Here is a 5,508-nt window from a genome sequence, read left to right on the forward strand (position 1 = left end):
TATTCTTTTTTCTTTTTGTTGTTCAAACTGGGTGATTTCTGCTATTTTGTCTTCTAAATCACTGATCTCATCCTCTGCTTCATCTAATTTACTGGTGATTCCTTTGAGTGTGTTCTTCATTTCAGTTATTGTATTCTTTAGTTCGACCTGGTTGTTTTTTATGATTTCTGTATCCTTCTTTATGTCTTCCCTAAGTTCCTGAAACATTCTTATCATCAGTGTTCTAAACTCTGTGTCTGAAAGGTTGAATACCTCTGTTTCATTTAGTTCTATTTCTTGAGGTTTCTTCTGATCTTTTACTTGGGACATGTTTCTTTGTTTCTTCATTCTGGCTGTCACTCTGATTGCTTCAATGTATTAGATCACCTAGAAAGTAAAAGAAAAAAGAAAAAAAAGAAAGAAAAAGAAAAAAGAGAAAAAGAGACAAAAAAGGAAAAAGAAAAAAAGGGAGGAAGGGGCTCTCCGTCTGCTTTAATCTGCAGACCACTTGCTCAGCAATAGAGAGACTCTGGGCAACTCAGCACCAGCTGTTGGGGGAAGGGCTCAGTAAGTCATGCACCAACCTCCCTGTAGACTTAAAGTGAGCTTCCCACAATTCATTGCTGTGTGCTCTGGAACTGTGGTCACCACCAAAAATCCTCACAGATTGTTGTGGGCTGTCTGCTGCTGCAAAAAACCCTCTATGGCCTGCAGTTGTAGGGGCCAGGGACCAGGGGCTCAGGGCGCCCCTGGCAAGACAGCTCTAAGTGGATGGGGCAGACCCCCAAGGCACCACAGGATGTGGTCAGTGGCCCCCACCAAGTCAGAGCAGCATGCACTCCTGCATCAGCAGCCAGCCCACACAAATTCGCCTGGAAATCCCCAGCCAAATCACGCAGGTACACAGCTTGCGGCCCTACACACCCAGAAAAACTCCCAAGCTCAGCCTGTCCCAATCAGCCGCTCAAAGATCAGGCCAAGCAGCCTGACAGGCAATCGCCATCCAGGCAACTCTGCATATGCAGTGCGTAAATCGGGGACCTAAGGTGACGGGCACACTCCCAGGTCTCAATAAGCAGTATGTTGGAGTCGGAGCGTGCCTGCCAGAGGTTTCCCTGTCTGTGCAGCACAAGCAGTGTGGAGGGTGGGGATCCAAGGTCACATGCGCACGCACGCACACACGCACTCCTGCACCAATTCCATCAGACCAATGCAGTCCCAGACCTGAGCCTCTGTGGGAGGGCCCAGCCCTAATAAAATGACGCCTTCTTGTGCACTACTCGTGTGCAGACTCCACACCAGGGGAACAATGGTCCCAAAAACCTCCAGCTCCCACACCAAAGGCGCTCAGCTCAGTCCTTCCTGCAGGCTCCTGGGCCCCGCTCACAAAGCTACTCACTCCTCCAGGAACCAGGTGAGTGCTCACCAGTGAGCATGTTGGTTTGCTGGCTCCACTGGTTCTCCAACTGCCCTCAGCCTCACCAAGTTGAGCAAAGAGAGTCCTCACTATTTTCTCCTTCCAGCTATCATAGAACTCCTCTTCCTGGCAAAGTAACTCTGGGGTGGTGAGCGTGGTGTGGGGCCGGAGGGTCTCGCCCCCAACCGGAGAAGCCTCCCCACCGCTGAGGTCCCTCATGGGGTTCGCCCTCTCTCGTCTCCGCCCCTCCTACCAGACTCGATGTGGCCTCCTCTTTAAGTCCTTCATTTAGAGGTTCTGCTCACCTAGTGTCCAGGGAACTTCCAAGGTTGAATATCTTATAAATTATTTGTAATTTTGGTGTGAACCCAGGAGGCAGTCGTCATAGCATCTGTCTATTCTGCCATCTTACCGGAAGTCCCGTACCATAGTTTCTTAATCTAGTCATCTACCGATGGGCATTTTGATTGTTTCCAAGTCTTGGCTATTGTAAATAGCGCTGCAATGAAATAGGGGTGCATATATTTTTTTGAATTAGTATCTTGGGTTTTTCTGGGTAAATACCTGAGTGGAATTGCTGGGTCATAAGGTAGTTCCATTTCCAGTTTTTTGAGATACCTTCATACTTATTTCCATAGTGGCTGCACCAGCCTGCAATCCCAGCAACAGTGCACCAGGGTTCCCTTTTCTCCACAGCCTTGCCAGCACTTGTTGTTTGTTGATTTATTGATGATAGCCATTCTGACCAGGGTAAGGTGGTATCTCACTGTGGTTTTTATTTGCATTTCCCTAATGATTAGTGAGGTTGAACATTTTTTTCATATTCCTGTTGGCCATCTGTGTGTCCTCTTTAGAGAAATGTCTCTTCATATCCTCTGCCCATTATTTAATTGGGTTGTTTGTTTTTTGGGTGTTGAGTTGCATGAGTGTTTTATAAATTTTGGATATTAACTCCTTATCAGCTATCTCATTGACAAATATCTTCTCCCATTCAGTAGGCTTCCTTTTTGTTTTATTGATGGTTTCCTTTGCTGTGAAAAAACTTTTAAGTTTGATGTACTCCCATTCGTTAATTTTTTCTTTATTTCCCTTGCCCGCGGGGATGTATCGGTAAAAATATTGCTCAGGGTAATGTCTGCAAATTTACTCCCTATATTTTCTTCTAGGAGTTTTATAGTTTCAGGTCTTACATTTAAGTCTTTAATCCATTTTGAATTTGTTCTTGTATATGGCGTAAGGAGGTGGTCCAATTTCATTTTTTTGCATGTGTCCATCCAATTTTCCTAGCACCATTTATTAGACTATCTTTACCCCAGTATAAATTCTTGCTTCCATTACACATGAATTTTATTAACACATTTTTAATCAAATATTTTCCTGGGGCCCCATACACCTGAAGGATAGTTCTTTTCCTTGGACTTGGTTAAGCTGTAAAAATACATGTATTTACTAGTTTATATAATTCATTTCATGCTTCCCATGTCCCCTGCACTATACAAAGCATGGTGTTAGCATTATTTCATTTCATCTTCACATCACCTTCTTAGAGGACAATTCTAGCACCACCTTTATTTTCTACCTGGGAGGTCTGAGGCTCAGAGAGGTAGACTAACTTGCCAGAAGTCACACAGCCGGTAGGTGGCCAAAGCAGGATTGACCCAGAGCCTGTGTGACCACTGTCACATTCTCCTGTCCTCAGTCTCTGTTGAGTCTCAATGGGATTGGGGTGTCTGTAACTGGGCAGACCCTCTTCCTCCAGACACAAGAAACACACCTAAAGATAGTGAAATGGTGGGGGCTTGCTGTGCTTGTGTTTTCCTCTTTGGGGATGCAACTCCCTGAGCCTTCATTCCCAGTCTTCCAGATTTTAGTCTTTTTTGCACATTCCAGTCTTCCCCCTTCTGGGGAAAGATTGTCTCCTATTAATCAAATATGCCAAAGCATTCTCTTAAGAAAGCTTTCCCAGTCTGAGCCATGCCAGCCATGCCCTGGGAGGCTCACCTGGGCCGCAGAGAGATGTCAGTGATGAGAAGACAGGCTGGAAGGAGGTGGGTGGGGACTGCAGGAGCATGACAGGGACCAGTGGAGGTAACCAGGCACTGGGGAGAGAAATGAATACTTACAGAGGGCCTCCAAGCTGCCAGGTGTTGGGCTATATGTTATAGCACCTCTGTGAGGAAATCTTATTGTTACTGACTGGCACTGGGGAACCTGAGAACTGAGAGCTAAAGAAAGTGGCCCAGGTGTCACTGTGTGAAGTGGCAGAGCCAGGTTCCACTCCGAAGCTCAGTGTGTCCCATTTCTCCAGTGTATCCCAACAGGCAGGGTCTGAGGAGAGCTGGCAGGGAGAAGTGGAGATATGGGTGGTGAGGCAGAGGACCAGCACCGGGATAGAATGGGTACTTGCACTGCAGGGACAGGCTGTTGGCAGAGTGTGGCCAGCAGCTCAGTTTGATCCAATCAGCCTTTGTTGCACACCTGTGTGCCAGGCCTCGTGCTGGGCACAAGCGGGTCAGGGATGAGTAAGGTAAGACCTTGCTTATTCTAGGGTAGGGAAGGAGAGGCCGTGCAATTCCAGAGCAAATGGCAGAGGTGCGAGGAATGAGGTGGTACAAAACGGGGTGATTCTCTCTCCTGGTCTGTGAATTTTGAAGAGAAGGCTGCCGTGTAGGGTTCTGAAGAAATCCCAGGAAGAAAGGGGGATTGGGAAAAGGGGAAACAAATGTAGAAAGGTGTGGGGGAGGGAACCAGCACCAGTAGTACCAAGGGCCATGCACATAATCTGAGGATGAGATGTAGGCTGTGGAGTGTGACACGTCAGCAGGCTTCCCTGAGCCTGCAAACACCCCTTCTTCAAGCTCTATCCATCTCTCACGTCCCTGTGGAATTTCCTCTTCCATTAGTACCACCTCTCACCTAGCCTCCCATGAGTCCTCCCTGACCAGGTGTTCCAGCTGAGGGCCCGCCTATAGTCCAAACTGCTCTGTGCAGCCCTCCAGTGGCTTGGTTGTGTCTAGACTTTGTCGCCCTAAGAGATTCCAAGCTCCACAAGGAAGGACCTCTGTCTTCTTGCTCTCTGGAAACTGCAGCCCCTGGCATAGGACAGGGCTCAGGTGGATGGGTGGTATCTGGCTGGTAGCAGGTGTACAGGCTGCTGCTCAGGCCACAGAGGGAAGACACAAGATCCTGGATGCAACCTGGAGCTGGGCAGCACTTTCCAGGCTGCTTGAGGGGCTGTGTGCTTATGTGGGAGGGGACTGGCCAGAGAGGGGCACCAAGTATTGGATGTTTAGTGAGAATCAGCTCCCACCAGGGAGAACCTGAGAGGCTGGGATGCAAAGCCCAAGGCCCTGACGCAGGCAGGAAGCTAGGATGCTCCAGGGAGAGGCTCCATCCCAGGGAGAGGCCAGAGCTGAGGGCTGATTACCCTTCTCATCCAGAACTCAGCGGATTCCTGCAGCTCAGGGAGAACCCGGGTGACAGGAAGACAGATGGGACACGCACAGTGCTGGGTGCGCCAGAGCACCCATGGTGGAGTGGGTGGGCTCTGTTTCCAGGCTGGAGGTCTGGACTGGCTGGGCAAGTTGGCTGCCCCATCAGGGATCCGCTGTCAGGGCTGCCAGCCACATCCTTCAGCCAGCATTTCTGAAGTGCCCGCTACAGGGTGGGCACTGTGTGCAGAGCTAAACATGAATACAATGTCCCAGCCCCAGGGGCTCATACCTGCTCTGGTGGAAGACAACTGCCCTCCTCATACTCCCCAGCTTAGACCAACTCTTAGACAAAGAGGGTGATAAAACGTGTTGGTTTTAAAAGCCCTCTCTTCTATTTCATGTTGGTTGCAAGTGAAAAAGAGGGATAAAGTGTCCTGTTTAACAGGCAATCGAGCCCCTAGTAGATGGGTTTTGTTGATAATATAGACCACAGCCCCAAAGTCAGATCTGGGATGAGTGTTTCTCTGTGGTCCCCTACAGGCTCAGCAGCTTGTCAGCCCTTTGCCAGCAGCACCTGGCTGGCCTCAGGTGGGTTCTAAATGCTCACGCAATCAAGACAGTAACTTCAACCAACTGCTAAGTCTCTCTATGCATATTTCTATAGTGTGCCAGTATTCT

This window comes from Hipposideros armiger, unplaced genomic scaffold (assembly GCF_001890085.2).
Source record: "Hipposideros armiger isolate ML-2016 unplaced genomic scaffold, ASM189008v1 scaffold_833, whole genome shotgun sequence".
Taxonomy (NCBI): Eukaryota; Metazoa; Chordata; class Mammalia; order Chiroptera; family Hipposideridae; genus Hipposideros; species Hipposideros armiger.